Source organism: Protopterus annectens, chromosome 3.part1, assembly GCF_019279795.1.
Source record: "Protopterus annectens isolate FY-2018-M chromosome 3.part1, PAN1.0, whole genome shotgun sequence".
Classification (NCBI taxonomy): Eukaryota; Metazoa; Chordata; order Ceratodontiformes; family Protopteridae; genus Protopterus; species Protopterus annectens.
In genome coordinates, this window is record NC_056732.1 from 621,804,552 (window position 1) to 621,817,970 (window position 13,419).

Genomic DNA, 13,419 nt, shown 5'->3' on the forward strand with positions numbered 1-13,419 from the left:
TTTGGAGACAAAGTCAGAGAGGCACTATTACGTTTGTTTGGACATGTGCTGAGGAGGGATGCTGAGTATATTGGGAAAAAGATGCTAAGGATGAAGCTACCAGGTAACAGGAAAAGAGGAAGGCCTAAGATAAGGTTTATGGATGTGGTGAGAGAGGACATGCAGGTGGTTGGTGTAACAGAGCAAGATGCAGAGGACAGGAAGAAATGGAAACAGGTGATCTGCTGTGGCAACCCCTAACGGGAACAGCCGAAAGAAGATGATGAGTGTATACCAAGATTATATATTCCTGTTCTGAAGTATGATTAGGCCTCCTCAAAACTGATTGCATGTATACATCTGCAAACATAGGACTGCATAAATATCTGCTGACCTCACAAGACTCAAACATAGTGAAAGTTTTAAAACATGAGGAGAACAAGTATAAGATGACTTTCCCGCTTAGTTTAGCAGAAGCAAATTGGTGGCAAGCAGGATTAGAAATCAGACCAGGAGTAAATAAACATCAGGCAGCAAATAAATCTGCCAAAAAGCAAAAGAAAGAATATAAGATGAAAGATCAGGTGAGAAGGCAAGAACTGTGGAAAATGCATGAAAATAGTTGCAAGTACAAAAAAACTCTTGGAAAAATCTCATGTCAATCAGGACGGAATGCAGGAATCATTAAGGAGAAGTGAAATTAAATTAAAAAATGAAAGGTTAATATCAGTGGCCTAGGATAGTGGACTATGTTTACATTGGTTTACAAAGTCTATTGAACATGAGGAAGAAACAAATAAATGCAGATTTTGAAAAGCAGAATTGGAAACAGTCACACATTTTGTTGCTGGGTGTGATACATTAATAGCAGAAGGACTGTATACCGAAAGGCATAATAATGTGGCAAGACTGTTGCATTGGGGATTGGGCAATCATTATAATACTGAAGTAAATGAAAAACATTGGAAACATGAGCCACAAAGCATTATAGAAAATTATGAAGTTTATATCACATGGGATCAGCCATTATCAACAAATCAAAAGATGGATTAGAGAAAAACAGATTTAGTAGTCCATGAAAAGAACACAAAAGTAGCACTGATCATTGAAATTGCTGCATCCAGTGATTACAGTGTTTTACATACAGAGACACAAAGTCATAAAATACCAGGATTTACAGGAAAAAACTAGGCCATCATGGAAAAAGGATACCCAGACAGTTCCAATGGTAGTAGGAGCAATGGGTCTTATAAAAAAGAATTTACACTTGTATTTAGACAATTAATCGATACCTGTAACTCCATATGAATCGCAGAAGGATTCTGTTCTGGGCACATTGCGGGTGCCACAAAGAGCACTTCTGGCTAACATCAAAGATTAAAACAATACTAATTTAATGAACTTTAATCATACCTTGACTTAGGAATGGGGTCTATTCCCGTCATAGTATTAGAAAGCCAAAAGACGTGGTGAAATTAAAAAAGGCAAAAATATCATTCAAAGTACGCTATACTCAGATTTGAATCCACACATAAGCATGAAACATTTACATTGTTTAACTATTTGAGCTAAGGAATATCACACTTTCTTTAATGTTGTCAAACTCTATGGAATAATGATGGAATATGAATTTATCTGCCTTATAGCATTTGCATGTGACAATACACTGAGTTTGTGCCATAACTTGCAAAAATAAACAGTAAAAGGTAAGTTTGAAAAAGAATAAGCCATTGATGGCATTAATGCACAACCGTGTGATTCAGTACCACATGTCTCCACATACAGTGGTAAACCTATAGTCATAAGCCAGAATAAGGATTACAGATCCACACCTCTTGTTCTTGCTTTGTGTTTTCCAACCTCAAACATATTTCAGCCATGTTGAACTGCACTGGAATTTATAAAAGTGATTAGAGCAAACATGGACATTAAAATAATGCTGTATTTTCTACAATGCAGAGCTTACTTTCATATATATATATATATATATATATATATATATATGTACACACACACATATTTTATATATATATATATATATATATATATATATATATATATATATATATATAAAAATTAATTCCTCCAAAATGCCATTACGAATGCACGGACTGCCAGATTCCTTTCCCTGTGAAAGGAACCACTTGGCCACCATGGTAAACTTTGCCCTCTCTTCAGTTTAGTGTGATCTCGGAGTTGGTATATTTAAGTAGGAGTGTGTGTGTGTTGGGGGTGAAGCCCCCCACATGTGGGGCATGGAGGGTGAAGCCCCCCCACATTGGTGAGTTTAGTTTGGTTTCATTTCAGTGTACTATCATGGTGGCCAAGTGGTTCTGTTCACAGGGAAAGAAATTCGGCAGTCTGTGTGTTCGCTGTAATGACATTTCAGAGGAATGAGCTAGTGTAAGTAACGTTTGTTTAAATGTGCTTTCATTTAGATAATGTAGACCCATATATATATATATATATATATATATATATATATATATATATATATATATATATATATATATATATAAATAGATATATATATATATCACAAAAAACACACCAAAGCCCAAAGAGTTATGTAAAATAAACCCAAGCAGCTAGGAGCTCACAATTAGATGAAATAAATGAAATAGCAATCCTGTCAGCATTGCAGTTAATTCACTTCTTCAGATTATTAGATTGGGAGCACACAGGGGCAGGGGTCTTAATGAAACTGTCTCTATTAAACCTCATTTGAAAAATAGGAAGTTACGTTAGTACATGAGGTTGTGTGTATTACTATTATTAGTATATTTATATATTATATTTTTATATATTTCATTTTTACTTTTTATAAATATTTTATAAATATTTTTATAAATGTCTTTGTGTGCTAGTTGCATTGTGCATCTCTTGAGTGCATTTCTAAGTGAATTTCTGAATTTCTTAATTGCTCTACCAGTGATTTAATTGATTAATTGAATTATTGATGAATCAATGTAATAGTCACATGATGTTATAGAATATATATAAAGCTAGGACTGAGTTTACTTTTACTATGTCTGAAGAAGTGGATTGACTTCCGTGAAAGCGCTCACATTCTCCTTTGAAGTTCTGCAATAAAGTCTTTTTTACTACGTTCGTTTATTTCGTTCTTGCAAGGCTGCAACGCTGACAGGATTGCTATTTCATTTATTTCATCTAATTGTGAGCTCCTAGCTGCTTGGGTTTGTTTTATATATATATATATATATATATATATATATATATATATATATATATATATATATATATATATATATATGTGTATATATGTGTGTGTGTGTGTGTGTGTGTGTGTGTGTGTGTACATATATACATATATATATATATATATATATATATATGTATATATATATATATATATATATATATATATATATATATATATATATCCTAAGCATTACAGAAATATACTGTGTGATGCTTCTAGAGCTTTGCAGATAAAGAAATGCGTAGTCATCTGAGGCCTAAGTGCTATAGACATTAATGAAATACAACCATGCTAAATGTGTAGAAATCTGTATCGTACTGCATAAGTTACCAAACAATCATAGGTCTTCCATATGTGATGCGTAATATTACATAAATAACTGCCAATATTTTCAAAAATAGGCTACAGTGGGATTTGAATCTGCACGTAGGAGAACAGCTGTCAGTTTGCCATATGAGCTAAGGGACATTATAGCCATTACTGATTATAACATTATATATGATGGAATATCAGTAATAGTCATATGTGTGAAGTCCGAAAAAGTGCACAGTCATAACCAAAAATCCCTCATAATGTGTACACTGGCCCGGTATATTTTATAATCGTTTTGTGGATGATGTGTTTCTCATATGGCATGTCCAATATGATGAACTTGTTGAATTTATTGCTTTTTAAACCAAACAACAGATTTTTTAAAGCTTGAAATGAACTCATCTATGATGGAGATGCATTTCCTGGAAGTTAATTTAGTATATGATGGTGCTAAAATTCATACTAGTGTTCATAAGAAGAATGTACATAAGAATAAATATTTACATAGGAAGAGTATGCATGCTCAGCTTACCTTCAAGGGAATTGTAAAAAGCTAATATCTACATCTAAGTAGATTGAATACTGAAGATGAAACTTGTATTAATCAAATGCAAGATATGACAGTTGAATTCAAAGAAAGGGGTTATAATATTGAAATGTTGCATAGGATACGGGAAGATGTTATGAAAGATAGACATGATAATGTAAAACCATATTTTCTGAATGGTACCGTTCCTAATGCATCTTCTAATAAGACATTTTCCTTGCGTTATGTAACCACATACAGTAGATGTAGTGCTGCAGTTAAAAAAATATAGCAAATAACTGGGATATTTTGAAAGCCTTACCAGAACTTTTGCACATTGTAAATTACCAACTATTGTTTGCATATAGAAATTGTTCTAGTTTAAAGAGCCATTTATGCTATAAAGATATGATTCTAAATAGAAAATGTCAAATTTTCAATAACTCAGGCACACATCCCTGTTATAATTGTTCTTGCTCTAGTATCATATGTAGTAACTACACCTTTATACATCCAGTATCAGGCAAGAAATATATTTTTAAATGTGTTGCTACATGTAATATACCATTTGTTGTTTATATAGCTACTTGTAAGTGCTGTTCAAGTTTTTATGTAGGAAAATCAACTAGAAAGCTCAAAGATTGAATCACTGAGCATAAATTTGATATTCGTAGAAGTGTATTGACTAATACATTAGCTAAGCATGTAACTGATAATGGAACTCAGCATGAATTTGTGTTTAGAGTGATTGACATATTATATAAAAGTTTAAGGGGAGATGATATGAATAATAATTTAGAACTGAAAGAATATGCTTGGATATTAAAATTACAGGCAGACCATGAACCTGGAATAAATAAGATGGTCCACATTAAACCTGTTCTCTAACAGAAATAATTATTTGAAACGATTTTATTCTTGAATTAACTCTTAATTGATATTAGTTTGTAGATGGTTGAGCTGTGTCTTGTGACTTTGGCAAATTGTTGTTTGAGTTTTTATTCTCTTTGGTATCACACTGAAGAAGGATTGTTATCCAAAAGCTTTATGTTGTATTTTAATAAAGAGTTTTAGCATTGCTAAGCCGTTGTTTTTTTTTTTTTTTCTTGTATCAGACCTCTGCGGCCATCTGGTGAAGATCATCCACATCCCTCCAGTGTAGGTCACCACAGCAGTAGTTGACCTGCATGCCAGTCTGGTAGATCTGAGTATGTCTGTCTATGGTGCTCCTTTTCAGTCCATTTCCATATATCGAGCTTTGCAAAGTTCCAGTGGTTTAACTGCATCCTCTGCTCATGTCCAGCATAAACAGTGAGCATGTGGGTGGTCTCCTCCTTTGTCCAGTTAGTTACTCTGATATGCTAAAACCACCTCTTGGTCGACATCCTCACTATTTCATTCGAAAATTGTTGAAAATACCTTCCAAAATGCTAATTGAGGTCCCACTCAGTTTGCAGATTGCAATGGTATGAGCAGTAAATGTATCAATGTTACATTTTAAAGTTGACACATATAGGATTTTATCAGACTATTGGAGGGCATTGAGTACATGTTACAGGTATTCCTGTTTAATGATATCTGTTGGGTAATTTAGCCAAGCACCTTACACATAACACCGAGCTATAGGTTAGTGCATCTGATTTTGAGAACTTACGTTGACATTTGCAAATGTGATTCCAAAACATTGATTGTTGATGAACCTCATTAATTATGTATGGTGCAAATGGTATTTAAAAGCTGCATTTGCATAGATAAACTTCCCTTAAACTATACCTGATTTACATTTATCTGCCTTTGTCGGGTGAAATAGATTGTTATTATCACATAGGTATGTTATTATTATTCTGTTTAAGTCAACTTATACATGTTTTCAGTTTTTTTTAATTGTCTATATTACAGTCTGTTACATAAAATAGGGGTAAAAATTAAACAATATGCATACAGATGTCTATCAGCAACAAGGAGATTTTCCCTATGTGCAGTTGTATGGTTGAAAAGGAAACAGCCTCTGGGCAATATAGATATGGACAGAATGAATATGTATCCATAGTTATTTCTGAATAACCTGCAATGTCTGTGGTATGTTTACGCACATCAATGACTAGTGAGGATTTCTGTAAATTGTATATTAAGTGACTAATTTACAGATACTTACGAAATGTGATGTTTAGTAATATAAGCGTAATTGTTAGTACAGTCAATCTGACAGAGGCAACACGAGGATGACTTTGAATGTTCACTATTTCTTGTGTTGATATATAGCCATGACTGCATAACAGTTATTTTTAACATGCTGACTTTTTTTCACTGATTCTGTATAACTTTCAGTATGTGCATTGCTTACCCTGTAATGACAGCAATATTGGTTATGATATGCCAGCCACCCGGTGATGTGATTATCACTGTTGAAGTGACACCCCAGACCCATATGTAAAAATGGGAAAAGGGGTTGTGGATGGAGGGATCTGTTACAAAGTGTATCAGTGACTGCAGCAGTATATGACATGCACCCTACAATCTTGAGGTACACATACTCTTTCTGTTTAGAAGTGCGTGGCAACACCACTGCTGTAGTTTTGGGTTTGTGGCATATTGCTTATGTGTTTGTCCCTTACTTGTAATATCTACTGACATGGACTCACATCTTAGCTCTGCATATATAACCTATAAATAATTGTTAAATGGATTGGTAGAGATGGTAGTGTTGTTAGCCCTTACAGATTATGTATACAGACATGTTTTTTTATTTTTATTCATATTATCTATATATAACCATGTAATACATGAAATGGATTGTTTTGCATAGTTTTGCATTGCTAATGAGATGTGAGCAGTTCAACTGACATATACTTTTAACATTATCATGTCAATCTATGAGTCCCTGTATAAAGTCTAACATGTGCATATCACCCTGTCTTCCAGATGTCAATCAGAAATAGGGGAGACAATTTCTCACATAGAGAGTATAAAATAATAGTCAAGGCTCTGCACCAGCATAGCAGCAGCCTTCTTCAATGAATAGGCAGTGCTGTCTGGAGAAATTAAGTGTGGACGGACCTTAAAACAAGATCAAGGTTGTGGGTGCTTACATTAGACAATTGACATGCTCCTCTGTGCAGCCAACAGACTCCGCCTCTATGAGAAGTTGAGGAATGCCACTAGTGGTGGCCATCCTTGCCTCCCCAGATGAGATAACAATGTTTCTAGCCTCACATCATACCACCAGTCATGATTGTGGGATACCTAGGAAGGTACTGATGCAAGTGTTCTAGGATGCAGAGGTACGTCCTACCCTTCCAAACACTGCAGTATGCATCATTTGTCATTAAAGAACATTAATTCACAATTATTACCATATTGTATATCCATGGTACAGCAGCCGAAGTATGCCATGAATGTGGAAGTGCACTTGATGTGGATGCACAAAGTGTTACAGCCTCTTATCTTACTAGTAGAGTGCATACATAGCACTCTCAGCAACATCTGTGATGCTGCTTCTTTAATTCCATAGATCTCTCAACAGCTGCACAGCTGCAACGTATGTCATGTTAGTGTCTCCATATATTGTTAGTGTGCTCCATAATCATCTCTGCCTCCTGTCATAACCATGGAGTATACTCATATGTTGATGTTTGTGTGCCTTGTTATAATACAGGATCTGCATTATTGCAGATGATATGCTCACCAAACAGGGAAGAAGTATCTGGTAAGGAAGTCTATCTGTTTGCCACATTGCACTATTGATAATCACATCTGTGCCCTTTATGACTACTGTGGTCTTGTTCATCTGCCTAGGACACCCGTAATCAAGAAATCTGCACATCTATCTCTTAATCTCTCTCTCTCTCTCTCTCAATGTCTAGATATATAGGTTCATAGGTGATCACTAGGCTAATGGAGCAAGAACCTTTACAAGCCTAGTCAATAATACCCAGGATACAACAATATTATAAATTAATTCCCCAGATATGGGATGGGGTATTGTTAGGGTAGTGGGTCTTTGGGTGTTGGAGCCCTTTTTCATTTTACAGACTGCCTCTGTCCATAAGGGACACAGACAGTACCCCAGGAGTGCATTTACAGTTCCCCATCCATTTATCCAAATTATTTTTGAAGACAGTGATGAACACGTTTTGTTTTACAAATATAGGATGTTTATTCCATAGATGAGGTAGTCTTTGGGATAAGAATCTGTCTCTCTAGCAAATTCTGTCAGAGTCACAAATAAAGTTCAGATCCATAGAACGTGTAAGCCTCATAAAATTTGTCTTGCAGATATGAAAAATTTTCATCAGGACTGGATCAGACAATGCTTTGTAGGTCACGCATTAGTCACGTCTAAATAAATTATACGAGATGGAGTAAACAGTTAGGGTCTTTAGTCGATCCGCATAAGATGTGTCTTATGCTTTGTATTTTTTAAGGAGAAACCTCCGGCGCCATTCCAATTGGTGTAAGTGCCTGGTTAGGTATACGCATAAGGGAGCATTGCACTCGATTATGGGCCTGATGAGGGCAGAAGGCACTATGACTTCCTTTGATCATAATGCTATTCCTTTGCTTAAGGGTTGAGCCACACAGAAGGATTTCCTCAATTTCATAGCTACCTGGTACACAAAGCTTAAGTTACTATCTGTGTGTGTTCCTAGGGCCCTCACCACTGAGTTTACTTTTAAGGGTGTCCTATCAATATTATAATTTGCAGAGATATTTGATTTACAGAAGGGTATGGTTACACATTTTTTAGCATTATTCTTAGACCATGATTTTGGCACCAGTTGCTTGTCATTTTTAGGCCTGTTTGGAGGATGTCAACATTGTTTGGGGATTCGATGATTGCTGCCAGCTTACAGTCATCATCAAACTTGGTGAGCCAGAGGTCCCCAACATTGGCCTTCACTTCAGAGAAATATAAACCAAACTGGAGGGGTCCTAACACAGAGCCCTGCGGGACACCACTAATGACAGATTTCTTATTGGAAGTGGATTTTCCTATCCAGACAAAATGTGACCTAGCAGTGAGCCAGTTTGCTATTCACCTGATGATGTAGGGGTTTATGCCTAACGCAGTAAGTTTATCTATGATCCTGAGGGGGGATTGGGTTGAAAGTTTTGGTCAGGTCTAGATAAGAGGTGTATACCATTTACCCTCATCCATGGTCCTGGTAACTTTCTCAAAGAAGTCCACTAGATTGAGCAGGCAAGACCTCTCTTTGACAAAGCCAATTATTGCCTAGTCCAGTGTTTGGAGATTTACTATGTCTTTATCAATCAGGTCCATGAAAATTCTCTCCATGCCTTGCAGATAAGACTAGTCAAGCTTATGGGCCCGTATTTCCCTGGGTCAGTTGATGGGCCTCCCTTGTGCAGACAGATGACTGCTGCAGTTCTCTATTCCTCTGAGACAAAATCCCATTCAGAGGCTGTGTTTAAAGAGGGTTTTTAGAGGCCATGATAGACCCTGTTTTAAGCAATTTAAGAAGCATCCTGGAATGTTTCCAGTAGCAACAGAGTTGGGTTTTTTTTGGCTTTAGTGAGCACAGTGAGGATTTTTTCCCTCCTGTTGAACTTTAGGGGAATGGTTGCAGATATTTCTTTGGGTGTGGTACAAAGTGATGGGGGAAGAAGTTTGAACTGAACTTGTCAGCAAGCAGGTTTGCTATAGTCTCATTTGAATTGGAAGTGTCTGCTTTAAGAAATATTTTATGAGATAATTGATAAGTTGGTAGTAATTAAGAAGGTGCTTTATAAGGATGGCTATTTTGTATATGTCTTATTCCATGAAGGTGTTTTTACCGAGGCGCTAGAATAAAGGATTATATCAGTGGCTGTTTTCTGTTTGGAGTCCTACACATTGGTATCCTGCTGTATTCAGAAGGAGTGAAGAGGAGAGGCGTTGTTGAGAATATTTTGCTATAGTTTCAGGTTGGGTGTAAGTGTTGCCATCCATGATTAATTTGGCACATTACTGAGCATTTCCCCTGATGTTACAAACATAATTAAAAAAGCCCTGTGTTTATCTTTCACCTGGGAGGCTATCTTTGTCTTGTAGTTTGTTTTAGCAGATTTGACCAGCTCTCTGATTTGTTTATGTAGACTGGAGAGTCCCTTTACACTGTTTTGTCTGTTCTGTCTTGTCTTTGAAGAGGATTTATTTCCGTTTCTTGAATAACCTACTTATGCTAGGGGTCCAATAGGGTGGTTTATTTTTGACAGTAATAGTAGATTTTACTCAAACAGTTACTGCCACTGCTATATAGCTATGAATGAGGTTGTACACTGCTTTTGTGTACTGCTTAGAGCAGGGTTCAGCATCATCCATATTTGGAAGAGCTTGGAAGTTTAATAAGCCATCACTTAGTTTGAGGTAGTTTATCATTATCATCATCAGCCCCCTTTTTCCCATTTTTGACATGGGGTCAGGGAATCGTGTAACTGTCACCATCTCTCTCACTTCAATGCCACTCTCCTGTCTTCTTCAATACTCATGCCTGACTGTCACAGATCTTCTTTCATGCAATCCCTGCACCTCTTTGCTGTGTGCCCTCGTTTCCTCTTACCTTCTTCCTGTCTGTCTCAAATCTTCTTCACCAGATTGTCTTCTGCTTTTCTGCACATATGTCTAAACCACTGTAATCTGTTCACTTTGGTCTCTTCTGCAATTTGAGCTACTTTGGCTTCTACTCTTATGTACTAATTTCTTCATCTGTCCCACGCAGTACATCTTACCACCCTTCTCACGCACTTCATTTCCAATACCTTTAGCTTCTTCATCTACTCTGCCTTCACTGCCCAGGTTTCTGTACCATGCAGTAGTACTGGTCTCACCGATGTCTTGTACATCTTAATTTTCAGCTTCTTTGGCATTCTTCTGTCATAGATTCCACCTGACACTCTATGCCAGTTGGCTGCAGCCCCTCTGATTCTAGCTTTGACCTTTTCATTCAGACTTCCCTTGTCCTCAACCACCCCTCCCAGATATTTGAAGCTGTTTACCTGTTCCACTATCTTCCCTTCTATCTCAATTCTTAGCTTCCTCTGATTTCTCCAGTTTGCTGCCATTACCACTGTCTTAGCTGGGCTTAGTTTCATTGCATGTGCCTTCAGTTTTGCATTCCATTCCTCTATACTTTGCTGTAGTTTTTTATTTATTTTATTTTATTTATTTAACATTTGTTTACTGGGAAAGTCCAACTTGGAATGAAGCCAATTTTCAGCAGAGGCTTGGGGAGAAATGCTCCAGACGCATGTCTTTGTAATGTGGGAAGAAACCAGAGCACCCAGTGGAAACCCACATGAATGCAGGGAGAACATGCAGACTCCACACAGAAGGCACTCCAGCTGAAAACCTCTTGCTGTGATGTGACAGCGCTACTGCTGCATCACTGCGCCATCTTAGAATGCCATCTTCTTGCTCAGAGTCTGCCTGTAGTGCCACATCATCTGCATACACAACTTTGTTGATCTGTCCCCTCCAACCTGTTTGCTAATGTAGTCCATCACCAGTATGAGCAGCAGTGGGCTCAGAGCTGTACCCTGGTGTACACCCACTCCCACTGGGAACCCCTCTGTGAGGGTGAACACTGTTCGTACTTGAGTCATCGGGTCCTTGCACAGAGCCTGCACTAATTCTACCAATGTTTCTGGGACTTCGAACCATAGGTTCATTGGTTCATAGGATGATACTAGACTATTGGCCTGGAGGCCCTTATAAGCCTAGCCAATAATTTCACCCATGTTCCCACAAAGTCAGCAGCTGTTTTCCCTGTCCAGCAGGGACACAGGTGGGATCCCAGGGGTATATTTTCTGTTTCCCATCCAGTTGTCCAGGTTCCTCTTAAAGAGGGCTAGTGAGATACTCTACTTGACATGGAGAAGAAGTCTACTCCACAGATGGGGGAGTCATTAGGGCACAAATTTATCCTGCCAACGAGTTCTATTAATATCACAGACCAGGTTGAGACCTTGTGTGTGGGTTGCACGAGTGGAGTTTGACTTACAGATATGAAGCAACTGCATCAAGGCTGAGTCTGAGACGACCTTGCATGCCAGACACAGGTCACCTCTGAGTAATCTGTATGAGACTGAGTACAGGGGCAGGGCTTTTAGCCTATCTGTATAGGACAGGTGTTTGAGACCCTGGATTTTCCTGGTCAGGAACCTCTGTGGTCTCTCCAACTGCTGTATGTGCTTGGCAAGGTACATGCCGAAGGGGGCATTGTACGTGATAATGCGTCTTATAAGGGAGGAGTACAGGAATGTTATGGCTTCCTTGTTCCTGGATGAAATACCCTTACTTATGAGTTTGGGCATGTAGAAAAGTTCATAGGTTGGTACTAGGGCTATTGGCCCTATGGCCTATACAAGCCTAGCCATAACAATTCCCTGGCTATTTCTTCCCACAGTATTTACTTCCCTGGACCCCTGTCTAGCAGTGCGACTGACATGATCCCTGGGGTGAATTTCCTATTGCCCATTCAATCATCAAGGTTCCCTTTGAAGAGGGCCAAAGAGGCGGTCTGCTTGACATGTATGGGCAGTCTATTCCAGAGTCTGGGGAGTCTCTGGGTCAGGAACCTATCCCTTCAGCATGTTTTGTTCATTGTGATGATAAGGTTTAGATCCCTGGAGCATGTGTCTCTGAGGGATTGGTATTTCTTTAAGTGTAGCATGTCCAACAGCTCTGGGTTTGACATGGCTTTGTATGTTAAGCAGAGATTGCCTCTGAGTAGACGGTATGCGACAGAGTATATGTGGAGCTGTTTTAGACAGTCAGCATAGGGCATCTGCTTTAGGCCTGTGATCCTTTTAGTGAGGTATTTCTGCAGCTGTAGTTTTTGCAGATGTCTTGAAAGGTACATACCAAACGGGACATTGCATTCTATAATGGGTCTAATGAGGGATGAGTACAGTGGGACAATGACCTCCTTTTTTCCGGATGAAAAGCCCTTAGTGATGAGATATACCACATAGAAGGATTTCCTGACTGTTGAGGTGATGTGGTTATCGAAGGTGAGACCACTGTCCACCTGTGTCCCTAAGTCTGTTATCACACTTTCGGTGTTTAGTGTACTGCCACCTATGTGGTAATTCATGGGTACATGTTTTTTCCCAAAGGGGATAACTATACAATTCTTGGCATTGAGCTTGAGCCCATGGCTCTGGCACCAAGCATCTGTTTCTGTGAGGTCCTTTTGTAGAATATCTACATCATATGGGGATTCAATAATGGCTCCCAGTTTGCAGTCATTTGCAAACTTTGTTAGCCAGAGTTCCTTAATGTTGGCCTGTACTTCAGAGAAGTAGATGCCAAACAACAGCAGTCCCAGGACTGAACCCTGAGATACTCCACTTGTCATTTGTCTGGAGCTGGATTTGG